Here is a 21,431-nt window from a genome sequence, read left to right on the forward strand (position 1 = left end):
AGAAAATTTTTAATTGTTTCTCATACTGCATATCGAGTTTGCGCTAAAAACTTACTGTTTGTCGAAAATTTTGAACTATCATAGGGAAAAGGGCATCATGGATGCCCGGCATCATACCTGTATTTTGTGAAGCTAACCTCTTACTCACGAACAAGAGACTCACTTTTCATATTATCTTATTACAAATAACTCCTTATTAACTAGATAATTTGTATACAGCAGCGTCACTGATAATAACGGTGACCACTGCAGTAGTCATTATCTCTGCCCGTCGTACAGGTTGACTTTTCTCAACGAATATACGTTTCGAAACGACATAGAGTAAATACGTAATACGAAAAAACAAAGGTATTGGTCATTGTCAACATAAATTGTGATTTACGTATTGCTGCTACGGATTAACGTGCTTACATGAAGTAATAAATGCAATCAAAGACCCAAAATACAGTTAGAATTTACTGAGGTCGTAGTGAATATCAGGTAAGAAGCGAATTGAAATTGCATTTGCTGTCGCTATAAGCAAGTCACAGGGACAAAAGTTTCAAAACGCAGGATCATATTTACCTTATCCATTCCTTAGTTGCAGGCAGTTGTATGTAGCCATTTCAGGACTAACTAAATCAACTAACATTTTCGTATCCCTTAAGGAAAATTAAAAATAAAAAGTCCATGAAGCTCAAATTCTTATACGATGTATCGTTTACAATGAGGTATTCTAACGCTCTGGAAAGAATTTCGTTCAAATTTTCTTTGTGGAAATATATAGAAAAGGGTGCGTCATAAAATGATGATTATTATTTCGCTTTTTTGGTTTATTTTTAAAGATTTTTTTCAGTTCACACAACTATCCTTATCCCAACTACATTCTTATCCCAAATACTGCCGTTATTTAAAACTATGAAAGCGCTAAAGTTTCGTACAAGGCCCTTGATGAATAATAATGCCCAGTCGCATCGAAAAGCACTGTTGGGGGTTCTCTTGCAGTGAGAGGATATTTGGCGAATGGGCTGGCCTGTCCGTTGTCGTAACGTAAACCTCATCGAACATGTGTGAGATGCATTAGGGAAACGTATTGCAGCATATCCTGCTGTTAGATGAATCAAACGCCCTGGCCTTCATAAATCGGCATAAACAACGAAACCTGTAACGTAAACACACGTGTTCACATCGAATGTAACGAACTCAATTGTGTCGTTCACCCACAAAACGTAAAGCAGTTTCATTTGAAAGGTCGTTTTTGGTTTAAACAGTTTGTTTCGTAGATGTATCAAATAAGATATCGACAAAATCAGTACCTACTTACATGAATACGATACTTCCCAACGATGTGTCAGTTTAATGAAAGGTAGACCTATCATTACATGACAATTCTTCCAATCACTTATTTATACCTAAAAAATCGTCTACTGAGTAGGAGCTGTCATTCATAGATTCTTTTAGTTTGATTTTAAATGCTGGTTGGCTATCTGTCAGGCTTTTAATGCTTTTTGGTAAATGACCAAAGATTTTTGTAGCAGCATATTATTTATCCCATACATTACAGCTTATTATCTGGAAACTAACATAGGCCATACAACTACCTTTTTGCAAATGGTATTCAGTATCTGTTTCTGATATTCGTATGTTTTGTAACTGGGAAGTACAAAATAAAACTAAACTCTGATGAGAAATCAAACCCCTAACTTGTTTTTGCAAATTGTTCTTTAAAATAATAATTCACCCCTTTTTTGTACCAAAGTCAGATTTAATCCAGGATAGCAAAAATCATCCTTTCTTCTTATGTAGTAGCAATGCACATTGCCATTGCTTTTGGAGTGGGAAGGGTTATTGGTAATAAATATCTCTCTCTCCCTCTCTCTCTCTCTCTCTCTCTCTCTCTCTCTCTCTCACACACACACACACACACACACACACACACACACACACACACACACACACTATATATATATATATATATATATATATATATATTCTTCAAAGTGCTTCGAACAGGTGCGTGTGTGCGCAGTAGGCTTGAAATCTTTTCGTTTCACTGCCTGTATCCACATCTGCCTGCGCCCTTCGTCCTTTGGAAACCTATACGAAAGAGAAAAAGCAGCTTTGTAGCTTACCATTTCAAGAAATATATACAATTGCAATGTACGCCTGGAAACACACACAGCACTTCAAACCGCCAATTTACGTAACTGTGGCGTTCTGGGTAAGGATATGATACACACAATAGCTTATCAGTATTCAAAAAATGCCGCTAAATTAAACTAATAATACTTACACGTGAAATTTAATGTTACTTCCCTTCACAAAACGATCGGTACAACCATAAGCACAACAGGATACCACCATTGTTTTGCCAATAGTCACGTGGTATAGCAGTAGAGATGTTGGTGCCACAAAATATACGTCATGACCAGTCTACCAATATCTATGGTCGAAGGCCCTGGCACAAAAACTTATTACCAACCTTACGGTCAGCATAGGGGGACGCAATAGGGCATGCACTGTCATCAGTGATGATCACACATTCCATTAAGAGCCATGTCCTGCCATTTGTAAACCTGGGGACCATCATGAAACGCGGACACTTTAGTCTACATTCTACTTTGAAAGAAATTGTTGTTACTGGTCTTCTCATTGCGCAGTTCTTTCACTGACCTCCACTACACTGTAGCAGTTCTATATATGAGTGGCCCACATTTCATTGAACCATATTACTTGGCAGAGACACATCTCGCAAAAATTACGAACTTTTTGTCCATGATGTTTGCACAACAGCTATATTGCCATGACTTGATACACAAATAGCCAAGATATTGCAAAACATCATTCACAATAAGATTCTACGCAGCTTTTATGTTTCCCCGTTCAATCGCGATCACAAGGCCATCTGCAACTATCTACCACAACACCAAGAATAGCCCATACGCAGTCATATAGTGATGATAGCTCTACGTACAAGTCCTGTTGTGAGACATGACACAGGAGTATGACATAATTTTTGTTCACCTCATCGCATCTGGACCCGCAGTTATCATCACGATTCAAAATTAATTTTTGTACATAAAATACCTCCTACATGATAGTACATCATTTTATTTAGCAACATCAGTTGAAGTAACAATAAATCTCATTGCACCTCTGAGGTAGTGTCACCTTGAGCTACACCTGCATGAATACTCTGTAAGTCACCTTTAAGTGTCTTGCAGAGAGTTCATCAAAACACTTTTACTATTCCTCTACCGTTCCACTCTGTAACAGTGAATGGGAAAAACGGACTTTGCTGAAAAGATATCACTGCTCTGAAAAACAGTTTTGTTTTAATGAATGGAATCATTAGTCATCTATCATGTCCATCATTCTCTCCCCGAATTTTTGATAATACCAAATGAGCTGCCCTTCTCTGAACTTTTTCAATGTCCTCTCGTCAATCCCATCTGGAAAGGGTACCATACTGCACAGTCATACCATAGCAGAGGATGGACAAGCATAATGTAGGCAATCTCCTTAGTAGACCTGTTGCATCTTCTAAGTGCTCTGCAAGTAAAATTAAGTCTTTGGTTTGCCTCCCCCAAAATATTATCTATGTGATCATTCCGATTTCAGGAACATTGCATCATAATTATGAACAACACAGGCACTGCAATATTGTAACCATCCACCGACACTTAGCACGTGGCTTTCAGTTAAAAATGTCACCCCTGTATGGCAATATACATAGTTAACATATGAATGCCAGTTGCAAATGCATGGCTGTGGGTCACACTCAGATAGCCTAATTATAAAGTGACCACTCCTGATAAGTGGGAAATCCACATTTGAGTCCTCGTACAGCACAAATTTTCATTATTGTCATTCAGTTATACAGCTCATGGTTGTCCATGCTGTGCCTGTTCCTTTTCACATGCGTGCATGTCTAAAGGAACATGCATTGTACTTCAGAACAACAAAGCCACTGCAATATTTTATTTATCCACCAATACTGGGCTAGTGACTTTCAACTAAAATATCTCTCCTGTATGGGAATATACATAACAGATGAACAAGTGCAGATTGACGACATATGGAAGTTTGGGTCTAGCCATGGAGAATGCTTGGGTAGCCTAATGGTAAACTGACAGCTATTAATAAGCCAGAAACCTGCCGCAAGTCTAGGTCAATCAAAAAAAATTTTTCATTGTCATTCCATTATACAGCTAATGTTTGTCAATATTTGCAACTACAAATACATTTCATGTACTCAGTTCTATCCTATGATATAATCTGCAACTTGTTTAAGTTTAAATGAAAAAAATATTATTGCTACAGAAGTTGAAATAAGAACATTTTGTCAAGTTGACAAGTAAATTTCTTTAAGAAGCCTCTTCAGGGAGCTAAGAATTCATATACTTACATGTCAGTACATATAATCCATACTGGTATTTCTGGTTCATGATAAAAGTTAATTTAGGATGAATTCATAAATTCACTAACACAATATTAGAATTAAATACAATTCTTATATAGATTACATATCAATCTCTAGTATTCAGAATGGAGCTTATTTATTCTGGTGCAAAAAGTTATAATTGGTTATAAATTGACTTATGACAAGAAAATGAAAATATTCAAATATTTACAGTCAAAATAAAAGAATGTAGTAGCCATTCTATGTGCAGTATACTCAAGGGTACTCAAGAATACGCAATAATATAAGTTGTGTTTATGTTTGCAAGTATGTAGGCAGCAGGTTGTGGTCTGCATAAAGTTGCTGAAACACTCTGTTTGAAGTGTTAAATTAAAACACTAGCTAATTAATGTATGGGAGAAGTGGTTTCTCTTTTTTTTTTTCTTTTTTCCAAATAGTCGTTTCCCTCCTAACAAAAGAAGAAGAGCATAATATTCTAATTCCAAAGAAAGTACGTGTTGATAGGTATGGATATTACCAAAAAAAAAAATGGCTCTGAGCACTATGGGACTCAACTTCTGAGGTCATCAGTCCCCTAGAACTTAGAACTACTTAAAAACTTAACTAACGTAAGGACATCACACACATCCATGCCCAAGGCAGCATTCGAACCTGCGACCGTAGCGTTCGCGCGGTTCCAGACTGAAGCGCTGAGAACCGCTCGGCCACACCGGCCAACGGATATTACCAAACAGTACATTTAATAAGTGAAATATTAACATGAATTCTTTGTCGAAGAATGAAAAAAACTGGTTGAAGCTAACCTTGGGGAAGATCTGTTTGAATCCCAGACAAATGTAGGAACATGTGAGGCAATATTGACTCCGTGATATTTCTTAGAAGATAGATTAAGGAAAAGCAAACCCACATTTACAGCATTTGTAAACTGAAAGAAGGCTTTTGACAATGCTGTGGAATAAAATTGTGACAGTGGCACAGCTAAAAAACAGGAATCCAAAAGTTATTTACAACTTGTTCAGAAACCATATGTCGATTATGAGTCAAAGGGTATGAAAGGGAAGCAGTGGTTGAGAAGAGAGTGAGATGGGGTTGTAGCCTATCCCTGATATTGTTCAATCTGTATATTCAGTAAGCAGTGAAGAAACCAAAGAAAAATTAGGAGCAGGAATTAAAGGCCAAGGAGAAGAAATAAAAACTTTGAGGTTTGCTAGTGAGATTGTAATTCTGTCAGAGACAGCAAAGAACTTAGAAGAGCAGTTGAACAGAATGGACAGTGTCTTGAAAGTAGGTTAAAAGATGAACATTAACAAAAGCAAAACAAGTATGAGGGAATGTAGTCAGGTGATGCAGATGGAATCAGATTAGGAAGTGAGGCATTTGAAGTATTACATGAGTTTTGCTGTTTGAACAGCAAAATGACTAATGATGAGCAAAGTGAGAGGATGTAAAATGTGGCTTGGCAGTGGCAAGAAAAGTGTTTCTAAAGAAGAGAAATTTATTAATGTTGAATATAGATTTAAATTTTAGGAAGTGTTTTTCTGGAAGTATTTGTATGGAGTGTAGCTCTGTATGTAAGTGGATGATAAACATTTTAGACAGGAAGAAATAGAGGCTTTTGAAATGTGGTGCTACAGAAGAATACTCAAGACTGGATGGGTAGACCATGTAACTAATGAGGAAATACTGAATAAAATTGGAGAAAAAAGAAATTTGTGGCACTACATGACTAGAAGAAGGGATTGGTTGATGGGACACATTCTGACACATCAAGGGATCACAAATTTAGTATTGGAGGGAAGTGCGAGGGGTACCTTATAGAGGGAGGTCAAGAGATGAATACAGTACTCAGCTTCAAAAGGATGTAGAGTACAGCAGCTATTTAGAGATGCAGAGCCTTGTATGAGATAGAGTAATGTGGAGAGCTGCATCAAACCAGTCGTCAGGCTGTGTGTGGATTTTCATGGTTTAACCATGGACCCAGGACTTTGGTGTTCCTCAGCAGGCCAGAGGCCATGGGCGATGGATTTCAGGAATTGCGACTGTCTCACTGCAAGTAAATTGAACAGTGCAGCATTTTATAGACATTTTGTTTATTCTAGTACATTTTGGCACTTCTAAAGTAGTTTATATATTAGAAAGTATGGATGATAAGAAAAAGAAAGTTGTGGCAATCGCTGCAGTTTGTATGCTATGTACTCATGTATTTCTTGCTAGAAAAATCACACAATACCTGTACAATAATTGCCATAACACAGTGGATAATAACTGACAATAACAAATGTAGTAGAAGCAACATTTTATTGGCAGGCACTTATAGTGTTGCTTTACACAACTCTTCCCCAACTTACATATTTCCTTCAAGAGGCTTACTTTTTTCTGAGTCTATTTCTGGAAGTAGTGAAGGTATTTTAAATCTGTCTTGCAACTCCAGCAAAATGCCTATTTTTGTCATCAACTGTGTTTTGCTTTATTGAAATAAAGTAACATCAGTGGTCTTAATGAAACATATATACCATTTTGCTTGCTTTCTCCATCTAAAAACAGTTCATTACAAAAGATGTTGATGTTAGTACTTAACATTTTTGTTCAGAAGTTTAGAAATGCAAAAGTCCTTACATTTTTTATCAACTTACGTCTTTCCTTACTCTTGAGATCAAAATTTGTCAGGGAAAAATGCTAAAACTTATCTGGAAATCAGAGAAATATCAGAGAATTTCACTTGAGGAAACTTGTGGCAACCCTGGAGAGGTATTAAGAAACAGTTGTCTCGATAATTCAACAGTCTGCAAATGATTACAATCTACATAATTCAAATCCCCTTGGACAAAAAAGGATATGGGAGGGTGATCGTTTGAGTGGGTCAGACTTCAATATGGGATTCTTTTTCGAATAGAGGATTAATTATGTAACATAACAATTATTTTACCATTGTCATTACACACATACCTTGACCTTTCAGAATCATCCCCAATAACTTGGATCTTCTATAAATCTTTAAAATGCTTAAAACACCTCACTCCAGTTTCGTAATGCAAAACTTAACAGTCCAGCAGAACAGTGGTAAAACAATCAAAATTTTAAATATCCTTGTGTGGTTTGCATGATTAAGCTCATAAATTTCAATAATACATTAAGCAACCAAAAGTGTTGTAATTTCTGTCCCAAGTAAGTTATCCGAAAACATCTCTACAGACAATACCTTCAGTTACTTCCAAGTTGCAAGCATAATAGATTCAAAAACCAAGAACATCACGAAACACTCAAACTAGAACAATTTGACTTCAACAGACAGAATTAATTTCTTCACCCTCGTAGGCATACCACTTGTATTGTAGTGCTCTGGGGCTGCTTTGGAGCTCAATCAACATGGCCACTGCTTCACGGGGGGACATGTTGCACAACACCACAGGATCAAATCCAGCCCACTCCTTCACAGTCTGTCACTGAGACCAGTGTTACATCAACACCGATTTATAAACTTCTACAACAGAAAACTTACCAATTAATAATATGCCAATTAAGGATCCTCTGACTGCTGCAGTGCCAGCTTCTAGACATGTAGACTTGCTAAGGTGAGTGCAACATTGCACAACATCAGGAATGAAGGGTCAACAATGTCTTTCATTAACTGGCAATCACAGGTCAGTGACAAGGTTCATATTAACCCACTTGTCTTAACCTAAACAAGCAAAACAAATGTCAAGGAATAAAGTTCATCTCCTCAGCAGAGCTGCATGGGTACCAGATAATTCTATCAAATTGTCAGACATTTTAACAGTCAAAAGTTGCCATAATTTAATCAGTACATCCACTCGCCAGAAAAGGAATTTCAAACAACAACACTTCACAGCAGCTCATGTTGTGCCTTTGCCTGATGGAAACATTTACACCGACTGGCCCATTAGTCAAATGTACTCTGCTCCCCTCCCACTATACTGGTGTTGGCTGACCACACTGTTTTGATCAGCGCCCTCTCTCCATAGCTATCAGACCTCCAAGAGAGATTGCAGCTCAACAATTCACATTGCTCTAAAAGCCTGCTGCTTGTGTACCCACTCTGGGCCAAGCAAATAGTCTTTGGACCTGCGATACACTCATTGGAAAATTGATACAGCTTTATCAGTAACACATAGTGAAACTTTACATTTTGAATATCGCCTGGATAGGCAGTGTGTGGATCTACTCCTATGAACTGCTTCTGTAATATAGGCCCTTGAGGGAACTAATACAAAGTCTCAACACCAAGCTAGCCCACTTTTTATTAGAAGCAGTATTTCCAGACCATCTGCTCTTGATGAAATGGGCCAGAAATCAAGATGGCACTCACTGAGCCCCACAGTGTCGGCCAGAGGGCTCTGTGGTCGGTCTAGTTAGTCTTCTCTTGTAGTGCCAACTTACGAGAGTGTGCACCTGCATTGTGGCATTGTAACTATCGATGCCACACCCCTCCCCCCTGAAACAGTGAACCGTCATGGAATAGGGCTTCTGACAGTGGGGTAAGGGACCCAGGGGTGGCAGAATTGAGGGGGGGGACAACTGAATTGCAGGGACGGCTGCCCACCTGCGTCCCCAAATTGCTTGCGAGGGGGAGAGGAAAATGCCCCTTGCAAAACCTGCCTGGGACGCGCACCGCCACTGGGTATGCTCAGACAAAGAGTCGAAGCAACAACCTCCATGGACGACAGTGTCGGCGTCATGTCAGCCTCAGCATCCATTGGCCCAGGCACCGTGGAGGAACACGTCAGCAATGGCAGCTGGAGGTGGGGCCATGGCAGTGACAGGTGGCTCCCGTCCGGCACAGTAGACCGGACCGTTGGCGCAGTCAGGGGCGCCCGCACCTTAGGCACAAGCAACAGAGATGCCATCAGTTGAGTCATGGGCTGTGGCAGGAGAAGCTGCAAAACATCCAATTCTGCCAGAAAAGAACCAGCAGCAAAAAACCGAGGACGTCACAAACAGATCTGGTTTTGGTGTCGCTTGACAGTGCCAGAGGGACCAGAAATCACAAACAAGACACGGCCAAGCTGGCGAAGAATGCGCCCCTGCTCCCAGTGCTGCCTAACAGAGAAAACACGATAGAAAACCAAATAATGTGGCGCCCAGCCATAACAAGGCAAAGCAAAGGGAGCTTCCAGCGGCGGGTGCAACACCTGCAATAGCAACCGATGTGTGCAGCCATGTAGCAGTTGCACTGGGGAATGGGTGCCACACAGCTGGGAGCGCTTGCGAGAGTGTTTGGCATGCAGCTTGTTCATCTGCGACTTAAATGTATGCACAAAGTGTTCAGCCTTGCCGTTCAAATGGAGGTGGAACTGGGCTGAGGTCAGATGGCGAATGCCATTAGCAGTGCAGAACACTTAAAACTCAGAGGACACAAATTGGGGGGCCATTGTCAGAGACAATGACTTCAGGAAGGCCCTCAATGCAAAAAATAGACATCAAGGTCTGAATAGTACTGGCAGATGTGGTACAAGAGATAGGTACAACAAAAGGAAAGTTGCTGTAAGCATCAATGACTAGCAACCAGTGGGTGCCCCAGAAAGGAGCCGCAAAATCAATATGCACATGTTGCCAATGTGCAGTAGGAGTCGGTCATGTGAAGAAGCACTGGCAAGGAGCAAATTGGTGCTCCATGCAAGAGCGACAGTTAGCAAGCAAATTCTCAATTGGTTATCAATACTGACCCAAGTGCAGTGACAACGCACTAATTGCTTCGTCCTCATTATTCCCCAATGACATGCAGTAAGAGGAGGATTTCCGACTGCAATGAATGAGGTATAACCACACAAGACTGATCAGTGTCAGTTCGTAACAAAATAACATCTTGGTGTACAGACAAGTTGAGATGTTGCGCAAAGTAATGTCGAACAAGGGGATCACTAATCCGCATAGCAGACAGAGGCCATTGAGTTTGAATGTACTGCAAAGAAGCGTCAGCGGTTGTCGCAGAAGCAATGCAACAAAAATCCATCGGAAAACCATCATTGAAATCCTTGTCTTGCGAATCAATGAACGTGCATGGCAATTCGGTAGAATCAAACACTTCGTCAGGACCGATAGGTAGATACGACAAAGCATTGGCTGTAGGCCAAAACAAAATTTCATAATTGTAGTTAGACAAAAACAAAGACCAACGTTGCAACTGTTGTGCAGTATGGGCTGGAACTGGCTTTGACAGGTGAAACAAGAACGTCAAAGGCTTATGGTTGGTGACCAAATAGAACTTGGGACCGTACAATAAATCATGAAACTTGGTCACTCCATATACAATAGCTAAAGCCTCTTTCTCAATTTGAGAATAGTTTTGCTGGGCAGAATTGAGCAATTTAGACGCAAAAGCGACCGGGCACTCGACAGAAGTAATGCGGTGGGACAGAATTGCCCTGATGCCATGAGAAGATGCATTGACAGCCAAAACATCTGGTTTGCAGTGATCGGAAGGAATCAAACAGTGATCACTCAGCAGAGCAGATTTAAGGTTGTGGAAAGCAGCATCACAATCTGAAGACCAAACAAAAAGAATGTTCTTAAACCGAAGGCACTGCATTTGGTATAAACCAAACATAATATGTGAATCTGCCTAACACAGACTGAAGTTCTTTCAAGTTCCTGGGTGTTGGCAAGTCCCTAATCGCATGGAGATGTGATGGTGAGGGGTGGATACCCTGTCCGTTAATCATATGCCCTAAATACCGAATCTCAGTTTGAAAATATTTGTACTTGTCTCTGTTACACTTGAATCCTGCCTGCAAAAGTACAGTAAATAAAGCCCCAAATTCTGCAGATGTTTGTCAGGGGTGTGACCTGATACCACAATACCATCCATATAATTGGAACAACCAACACACAACTGCTGCAAGCAAGACTGAAAAATAGCAGGAGCCGAAGCACAACTGAATGGAAGGTGGAGAAACTTGAACAATCCAAGGTGGGTGTTGATCATAAAATATCGCCACGACTGTTCGTTGAGTGGAATTTGAAAGTATGCATCCCGCAAGTCAATCTTGGAAAAGAATATACTCACACCAAGCTTAACAAAAATGTCTTCAGGATGTGATAAGGGAAATGTAGCTCCCACTATCTGGGGATTGACTGTAGACAAAGTCAGCACAAATACTGAGACGACCATTTGGTTTTTTCACACACACTATAGACAAAGCCCATTGCAAAGCAGAAACAGGTCCAATGACACCACTGTCTTGCAAACGCTGAAGTTCAGCAGCCACGGCGTCGCACTGTGCATGTGGTACCAGGTGTGCACGCCGGAAGAATGCCATGGCATTGTCTCTAACTAAAATATGCGCTGCAAAGTCTGTGGCATAACCAAGGCCCTCAGAAAAGAGTTCAGCAAAATCATCCCATAATGTGGCCACACTGTCTGCATGGCCACAAGCATTGTCACAAAGTACATTGTCCTGAACTGCGAGGTCAAAATGTTCAAATGCGTCCATGCCAAAAATGTTCGGAGCATAACTAGAGTGGAGCACAGTTACCGTCATCACACTATACATGGCTTGCAAACTATACACGCCTAGCACTGAAATTTCCTGTCCAGGAAATGCAGTCAGCATGGAATGCGAACATCGAAGTGGGGACAAACCAAGCATGTCATAAGTTGATCTGTTGAGTAAAGAAACAGACTCACAAATGTCCAACTGCACACGAACAGAATTTCCACAAATGTTCAAAGTCACAAAAAGTTTATTCGCATTGCGCTGAATGCAAGAGGAAGCGTCTGGCAAAGCTTATTCATGCACACTACAAGCTGTAGAAGCATGTGAAGCAGAAGGCCTTGAAGAAATGGCATTAATGTCCATAGGCTGATGATGGGAACTATGATCATGGCAGTTTCCATTGTGGTGACCCCCACTCGAGTCACGCCAATGTGAAACAGTCTGAGAATTAGAGTGCCTCTTACTACACACAGCTTGCACATGTCCTTTAATACTGTGCATGACAGGATGGGCAACTGTCCCGTGGTTGGGCATGAAAGCAATTCGGAGAAGATTTCAGTTGCTTAGTGGGTGCCTGGTTGAAAAATTGTTTACTTGCATGCGAGCGGTGCGGTGTAGCTCCGTGTGCCGGGGCAGGGCTGGAGGACACGTGTTGTGCCTCGCTAACAGTACTCACACCCGAGGTCACGTAGAATGTGGAAGTAGCCATACATAATGTATCTTGTCTGTCTAGCAAGTGTACTACTCACAGCAAAGACGGGTTTTTAAATCTTAGGAGTTGTTCGTGGATGCAGTGATCCACCACATTCTGCGTTGTAGCATCCCGAATCATGATATCCACATAGGAGAGTCCACAGGAGCAATTAAAGTCACAATCAGATGTTAGGTCAGCTAACCACAAATTATTTGACTGAGTAGGACCATGCAGGAGACAGAAAAATTTGTAGCATGCAGCCACCTCATTTACACTGTCACAGAAGTGGGAGTTTAAAGCTGCTATCACTTTGGCAAAAGTTTTATTTTCTGAGCGGGTGGTCGGAAACAATTTTATGAGCACAGCGTATAACACAACTATGACATTAGCAATGAAAAAGGCAAGCTGCTCTGTACCTGGTATGTTGTATGCGGTGAACTGAGCCTCAAGCTGGGCAGTGTATTCTGGCCAGCATTCAGAGTCCAGATTGAAGGCACGGAATGGCAGCACGGTATGCGTCATCTGTGGCACAGGCGGGGCATCGGAGATGCCGAGGCAGCTGCAATTCGTAGTGTGACAAGTCTATTCACATCAGCAAGCAGTGGTGTCATTTGCTGAGCCTGAAACCGTACAATATCGAACAGTGAAGCCTGTTCCTGTTGTGAAGCCATCGTTGACACAAAATGATTTCTTAGAGGGAATGGTGGGAGTGCACATGCACTCAGTCACACGGAGACAGCACAAAAAAGATAAAGCAGTACCAAACAAAATATAGGCTGAGAGTGAAGGAGCAAGTAGGAGCAGGAGAGGTGAAGCACTTTGGTACTGCATGTAACTTTAGCACTTTTAATAGAGTCAAAAACACAAGTAAATATTGAATTCATACATAACTTAGGACAGGATGAGCACATAGGTGTGAAGACATCTAATCCTGTGAAGTTAGGATGACTGTTTTGCATAATCTCAAAACTAACAAATACTTGTTGCTGTCCAGACTCTAACTGAACATAAATAATACAAAGCCTCAATAGCAAACTAGCCCACTCGGTGGCAGAAGCGATATTTCCAGGCTGTCTGTTCTTGATGAAAAACAGCCAGAAATCAAGACAGCCCTCGCTGAGCACCACAGCGTCGGCCAGAGTGCGCTGTTGTCGGCATAGTTAGTCTCCCCTCGTAGTGCCTACTTACGAGAGCGTGCACCTACGTTGTGGCATCGTAACTATCCACGCCACGTTACATAACATCCAAAACATTGAGAATATGTGTAGTACAATACCACACTAATTTCATCATCAGTATTCTAAAACTACAGAGGTACTGTTCAGTTTTGTAGACAAACATATATATTGAGGTAACAGAAATTTTGAAGCAAATGTGATTTATTTTACAACTATTTTTCCTTAAATTCTTGCTGACTTTTTTAAAAATTTTATATGGCTCACTGTCCAGCTGAAATCTCTTTAAATCTACACGTCATTGTGCACTCTGTCCACTCATTTTGAAGTCCCAGAGTTTGGCTGCGGTACTGCTGTCAGTGTCGTCAGTTGCACTTTTTCTCAGCACATACATATATGGAGAAATACATAAAACATCCTGTTTTAGTAAAGCAATACAGCTTACTTCTAAGCCTTTACAAAATGATTAAAATCCAATTATGTATCAAATACAAGATTTCAGTTGTATATAAAAGCTTTTTACAAAATAATGAAGAAAAACTAAACTCTGTCTAAATATGTTGTGGAAGACCCAACACTACCAACCAACCACACCAGTCATAAGACTGATGACACAACTTTAAACACGGCACCCATTCTACCTCATCAGGGTTCCCTCTCCTTCCTTTCCTCATATTTCTCTTCACCCCTTTTTTCCTTTTCCACCCTCCTTTACCTAACCCACCCCCTTTTCCACCTGCACATTTTAGCCTCAACGATACCGCCATCTCCTCCCCACCCCTTCTCATTTCCCAACAACCACTCCTATCTCATCGATACCACGCACATGTCTTTCATCCTTATGCCACTGTGCTCCTGTCCTCCTCCATGCCCAATCTCCTCCTCTTCACCAATCGCCTGTTCCACCAATCCTGTGAAGGGCACCATAGTGTGAAGGACAAGATATTTCAAAACATTGTGGAAGCTGTTCTTCAAGTCTCTTTCATTTAAACTAAAAATTACTGGTTTTATTAAACTTTACTCATTGTTTTTGGAAATTACGGTTTTATTATGATCGTTTCTGTCAGAACACCCACATTTACTTCATATACAGTAATTGGCCAATTATCAGAACATATTTTCATTCTGTGCATGATTACATGAAACTGCTAGTACCAAAGATATAAATAGGAAATTTTCAACATCATAGAAAATAAACTATGTAGTAGTATTTAGTTTACATTAATATTTCATTCAGTTTATTATGTAAAGTGCCATAAATTACACATACAGTAGCAAACATTACCTAGACACACACAGATATTTTACCATATTGTAATCATATTTCCCTTTATGTAGTTGACTTTATTATTTGCTTATGCCTGTGTTTTCATTAATTACTTCTCCTAAGAAACCTTGTCAACTGAAAGAGTGTATTGGCAAACACAAAATAGTATGAAGACTGGATAATGTTACAGATCCTCATTGTCTCTATTGCATATAATATAACTCATATTTACCATATTTTGTCACTTTATTTATGTCACAGCATTTTGTTGATTCCTTACTCCATTGCCATTGATACATTTCTACATCATCATATAATCATTTAATGATAAAAATCCATGCTGTGTTCCTTTTTTACAAAACTGACTATACAAAATCACATCTACAGCAATAAACCAATCCCATTACCTAACACAGCATCTCTCTCTATTTCTTAAGAGATAAAAGCTTGTATATTACATTTCATTAGCTTAGGTAATGAGATGGTTTTACTTTTAAAAATATTTTTTTTTTCTCATTGTGCCTGATTGACTTTTTTTATCACAAATGCTTCTCATTGTCCTAGTTTAGGTAACACTTTTATTTCATCCCAAAATTATTTATTCTAGCATGAACGGCAAAGTACTGATATATAGCTATGAACACTGACATATTGTGATAAACTGATTTTATTTCTGTCAGGACAATAGTAAATTACTGTTGCAGCTGCTGCAGTAGCCACCAGAAAGATCGCGGGAGGCGCACATCGGCACGGCGCGTCACGGACAGTAGTTGCCGCAAATAGAGTCCCGTCCACCAGAGGGCACACGAGAATTTGGCCGCGACCTCTGCCAGCGGAACAACAAGAACAACTCAGGCAGCATGGGCCGGGCCCAGTGAGTTCACATCGGGAATGCCTATGAGACAGTTCCCGGTCTACTCAGAAGTGCGACAGAAAACGTGAACCGTGTTACTACAGAATTGGGGCGTGTCGATGTGCGCCTCCTGTGATCTTTCTGGTGGCTACTGCAGCTGCTATATTATTTGCTGATTGCACACTCAATTTCAGACAGTAAAATCAAAGATATCTTGCCATTATTTTCCCAAATCTCATCAATATTACTAATTGCCCAAACATATATAAGACAATTTTGCATCACATTTTTTCTGAAATAACTTTTAAACATCATTTGCTTCCATCTTCTGATATCTTATTTGTATACTCAAGATTTAGAAATTCTGTCATGTAATGTAGGCTGTATACAGTGCTTATAATTGTGTTATTCAACAAATGACTAAGCATCCTTCAGGACAGAAACTTATACAGTGGTAAAGATGTAGAAGATGGATGACCAAAACAGAGAGAGAATTCTAGGACAGAAAAGATGTAGATGTTGGATAACCATCCTGGAACAGAACCGTAGGACAAGAAAGATGTAGATGATGGGTGACCAAGCTGGGACAGAATGCCAAGACAGGAAAGATGTAGAAATGAGTGGACCAGGAAGCAAAGAATCATTACACCAAGGTAGGGAAGGATTACAACAACATAGTTTATTCACTAATTTACAGTAAACCCCTATTTAATTACTTTAATCATTGTCCAAAGAGTTTTCAATTTGGCAGCTGACACCACTTTACGTGGGGTCAACAATGATGATATGTGCAAGGTTGGAGTCCCTTGCAGCACAGAACTATAAATTGTGTTACCTCTACCTGAAAATGTGACATCTTGTTACTGGTGAAGAGACAATAAACATTTCATGTCTCTTTGTAGTCACAAGAAAATAGTGAAAGGTACCAGGTTCGAATCCCTGGCACGCAAAAATCATTTGTATTGTCATTTCAGGTTCCAGTATCATGCTATTGGTGAACATACTTAATATCTGACACCTGATCAATTCATATAGGTACTGAGTTTTACTCCTCGTCCATCACCACAACTTCACTTCATGGGGTTACGCACTTGTGTGTTGCACTTTATTACATACCATCTGGGGTTATTTCTCAGGCCCAGTGAAAGCGTCATGGGGTTGCCGGTGCAGTGTGAAATGTATTGTCATTTATCTCCAAGTCTGGACATTTAGCCTTGTAAACCAATACTGGTGAACACTTCGATAGTGTATGCATCTTAATTGCCTAGTCGAGTCTCAATCAGACATGCAAGCTTTGTTTGGTTAACAGTGGGTTCAAATTCGTATCACGAACGACAACACATGCCATTTAAAGAGCAGGATAAGACTTCTGAAGTGTCACATATTCTAATGAAGTTTAATTTAAAAACGTTAGGGACTGTCTCATCTATAATAACTTGTTTTCTCTCACCATACAGTGAAGATGCTGAGTCGAAGATAGGCATGACAAAAGGACTGTCACAATATAAGCTTTTGGCCAACAAGGCGCTTGTCGAAAACAGATAACACACACACACAAATGCAACTCTCACAGACATGACTACAGCCTCTGGCAGCTGAAGCCACACATATTGTTACGTTCCACCATGGATTTTCTATTGTTTGATACTTGTTTTCTAATATTTATTGTATTGTGGTATTATTTGTGGTATTATTTTACATCTGGACTGACTGCCGTAATGAGCAGTGGTATCCAGTGGTCTCTTGTGGTAGTTGCTGTGTATAGTCAGGTGGCTAAACCCCACAGGATTTCAGCATTCAGAGGAGCTGCAACATAGCTGTGTTACATTGGTTGTATTCAGCAATGGCCCACTATTTTTGCTGTCAAGTGTACATCATGTTAAGTGCAGCTTTAAATGTCAACACATCACACCACCATGGTTTGCAAAGGTCACGTTATATGCGGAACATGTGGTTCAGCTGCCCATGAATGATGTCCTAAATGAATACCCCACACATGTGTGTAAATTACCATTCATTTTGGAGGAAGCAAAATGGTAATCCAAGAAGAGCACAGAATCCAGGAGATAAAGTTTACCAATGCTTCTCTTACTTTGAAGTGAAGAAGACATAGGGCCACACAGCCACCTACTTCAGTGAAGTTATTCATCTCAAAACTATACCAGCCTGTACAAAAGACTTGTAGTGGCAACCAGACACTAACAGCTGAACAGAGCCAAACCTACACTTATATATGTACCCTTGAACTTTCCACTTACAACTGAAGCAATGGTGGCTGCAGGACATATTGTTGGGAAGAATAATACACCTTCATGTCAGAGAGAAACAGAAAAAAAAAAATCTGTTAAAACAGCCTTACCAATGTCCCAAAACTTGAACCTGAGGATGAAAAACAACAGGCTAGAAAAAACGGTCCAAAACCATCAGTCCATGCGATCTTCATCCTATCTGATGAATCAGATGATGACCATGTTATAGGTGGTATCAATGTTGATGTCTGCCTTGGAGATCAGCAAGTTCCTCTCACCCTCCCTTGTTGCAGACTCCCCACCAAGGAGGAATAACAATGGGAAAACAGCAGAAAAACCTCACTGCTAAGGCGGCTTTCATACTACAATGGATAATCAACTGGTTTTGGGCACATGTGGTGGGTCTATGACTATTAAATCAGGGAAGATCAAAGTGTGTAATTTTTCAGCAGATACATTTTAAGCTATATGACACCCTTGGACTACATGGTTGTGGCTACCACAAAAAAATATGTCCTTATGACAGAGAAGGCTGAAGAAGGAGTGACTATTCTCATAAACAACACAGCCCTAAACAGAGGGTGGAGCATTCACTGCAGCAGTGCATTAGTGTCGTTCATTCTTCTTTATCTTTCTGTGTGCTCTCCATCCCACATGCCCACTGCTCAGTGGAAAATGGTTGATGACTTTTACTGGTGATCACTTCTTGATCTAGATTCACCTTCCACACAGAGTGGTGCCCAGAATAAAACTGGCATTACCGGTGCTCCGTAAGGCAAACACGAAAGGGGTACAGCTTACAAAAGTCACCCAGAACTAGATTTCTGGATGACGTTTCTAAACTGTACCCCTTTCCATTAATCACTCCAGTCCTTTCCCTTCACTCCTCTTTCTTCCCCTTCAACTCTTCTGCCAGAAGGAGGAGCCACTGGCTCCAAAAGCTTGATAAATTGACTGACCTAGAAAGCTATGCACAATGGGCCAAAATCATGCAAAGCAAAATCCCTGTGGTTATTAGTGTCAGTGAGGTGGTGTTTTAGGTTAGCAAAAGATTCAGGCAACCTGTTGTGAAGGAACTTACTAGTATTCTACAATATTGTAGAATATTACATTGGTGTCACATGTGTCTTCATTCATAATGTATAAAATATTCTACCAAGAACTCTCATAACAGTCCATCAATGCAAATGTTTAACAATGCATAGAAAAATAATGTTAGCTCCCTTCATCAGGACATTAGAGGACTGAGTAATAAGGTAAAAAGGATCTTCATCTCCTTCATAAAGTTAGTGAGAGCTGAGTTTTGTGCCTATCTGAACACTAAATGACATCACAGTTAAAGCAGTTATATATAAAGGTTGCACTCTGGCATCTTACTTATGTAGAACTAATGTGCATGAAGGTTAAGGTTCTACATAATTATATAAACACAGGACACAAGTGCAAAAACATTGAAATGAGTAGATTCTATAGAAATCAACATGTAGAAGTGAGTGCTTGTTCAATAATACTGAATAATAGTTCAGCCTTAATTTTAACTGTATACACATTTCTACTGGGCAATTTTGATCTGTTTGTGGGGCATATGGATTCCTTATCATGCTATCTATGAGACAACAAGAAGCAGTTAACAGTCTGTGGTTATTTCAATGTGCATTTTGTGAATATAGAAAAAGACATCTGGACACCTTATTTGGTATTCATAGTTTGATATGTTGTTGTTGTTGTTGTTGTTGTTGTGGTCTTCAGTCCTGAGACTGGTTTGATGCAGCTCTCCATGCTACTCTATCCTGTGCAAGTTTCTTCATCTCCCAGTACGTACTGCAACCTACATCCTTCTGAATCTGCTTAGTGTATTCATCTCTTGGCCTGGAAATGTCTTAGAATTTAAAACATGGTTCTTAAATCTCTGTCTTACCATTATATAATCTATCTGATACCTTTAGTATCTTCAGGATTCCGCCATGTATACAACCTTCTTTTATGATTCTTGAACCAAGTGTTAGCTATGACAGTTTGATGCTGTCATTTTGGAAATTTTATTATTGATATCATCACAGTTTGATATCAATAATTAAATTTCCAAAATGACAGCATAAAGACAGTAGAATAATGTTCAATAATTGATCATGTTTTCTTTGATGAAGCTCAAAGCTAGAAAATAACTGTACACTCTACGATCACGATGCACAGTTAGTTAAGATATACATGGTAGTGGCTTACCGTTTATTCTCCTCAGTGTAAATCAGTTAGAATATTTAATGTTTCTGAGACAACAAATTTTAAGAATAGTTTACAACACATGACCTGGGAAAAAATTTATAGCGAATTAAATGGTGAAATAAAATTTAATTTATTCCATGATAAAGTCATATTGTTGTTTGAAAACAGCTTTCCTCATAAAATAATCAAAAAGGACATTAAACATCCAAGTAAAGAAACATGGATCACTATCTGGTTTAAAGCATAATGTGAAAGGCAAAGAGAAGTGTATCTGTTGGCAAGAACAGGTAAAGATCCTGCAGTAGTTGCATACTCCAGAAATGACTCAAAATGACTAAGAAAGTCATTTGAAAACCAATAAATGTTCACCTTACATCAAAAATCATTGCAACAATAGACATAATCCATATTGAATGTAGTCCTATATGGAACGTAGTGAAATGAGGGACAGGACAGCATCATTGTTGATTCAAATGGAGGGGCTATACATGATCAGTCCTAGGTAGCAGGTATGTTTTTAATCTACGTATGTTTGCAGATGGGGATATTCAGCTGGAAAATAATTGTTAAAATTCATCGTGGACCTTCATCTGCACAATTCGCTTCACTACTAGTTTCGGTCAAATAAACGTTATGGAGCATAAGCTGCCATAAACAGCTGGAAAGTTATACCCTAATAGGAGTAATTTGCTCTTTTGAGCCCACCATAGTAGTGAAACAATTTCTTTTCAATAATGTGTACAATAGTTTTCATGGAGAAGCAAAGCTCACAACAGCAACTAACACACTGACCGATGTACATTATACTACATAACATCACAGGTTGGCATTTTGCATGACCTGTCTAAGCTGTTTGATTGTGTAAATCACAATATCCTCCTAGATAAAATGAGGTTTTGTGGAACTGGCAGTAACAGTCAACTGATGAATAAAAAGTTCCAACACCAAGAAATAATAACTGTTGAGTAATGAAATTTCAGGAACACATTTTTTCTAGGTAACATATTTAAGTGATTAATGTTGAAAAATCACTGGTTAATGTAAACATGAGAAAAACCATTGCAAATGTGAAATGTTGGTACATTAATAACTGATGTAACTGCCAGAATGTTGA

The 21,431-nt window shown here is 39.6% G+C and overlaps 1 long non-coding RNA gene across 2 annotated transcripts in view; it reads left to right on the top strand.

The window, feature by feature from the left end:
• Positions 1–324: 324 nt before the first annotated feature.
• LOC124544603 overlaps positions 325–21,431 on the top strand; it is a 75,745-nt gene continuing 54,638 nt past the window's right edge. The window contains exons 1-2 of one of the 2 annotated variants that reach the window (XR_006967547.1): positions 325–480; positions 15,697–16,498. This is a non-coding gene — a long non-coding RNA (uncharacterized LOC124544603). The remainder of the gene's footprint in view (positions 481–15,696; positions 16,499–21,431) is intronic. The other variant, XR_006967548.1, reaches the window with a different exon arrangement.

This window comes from Schistocerca americana, chromosome 8 (genome assembly GCF_021461395.2).
Source record: "Schistocerca americana isolate TAMUIC-IGC-003095 chromosome 8, iqSchAmer2.1, whole genome shotgun sequence".
Classification (NCBI taxonomy): Eukaryota; Metazoa; Arthropoda; class Insecta; order Orthoptera; family Acrididae; genus Schistocerca; species Schistocerca americana.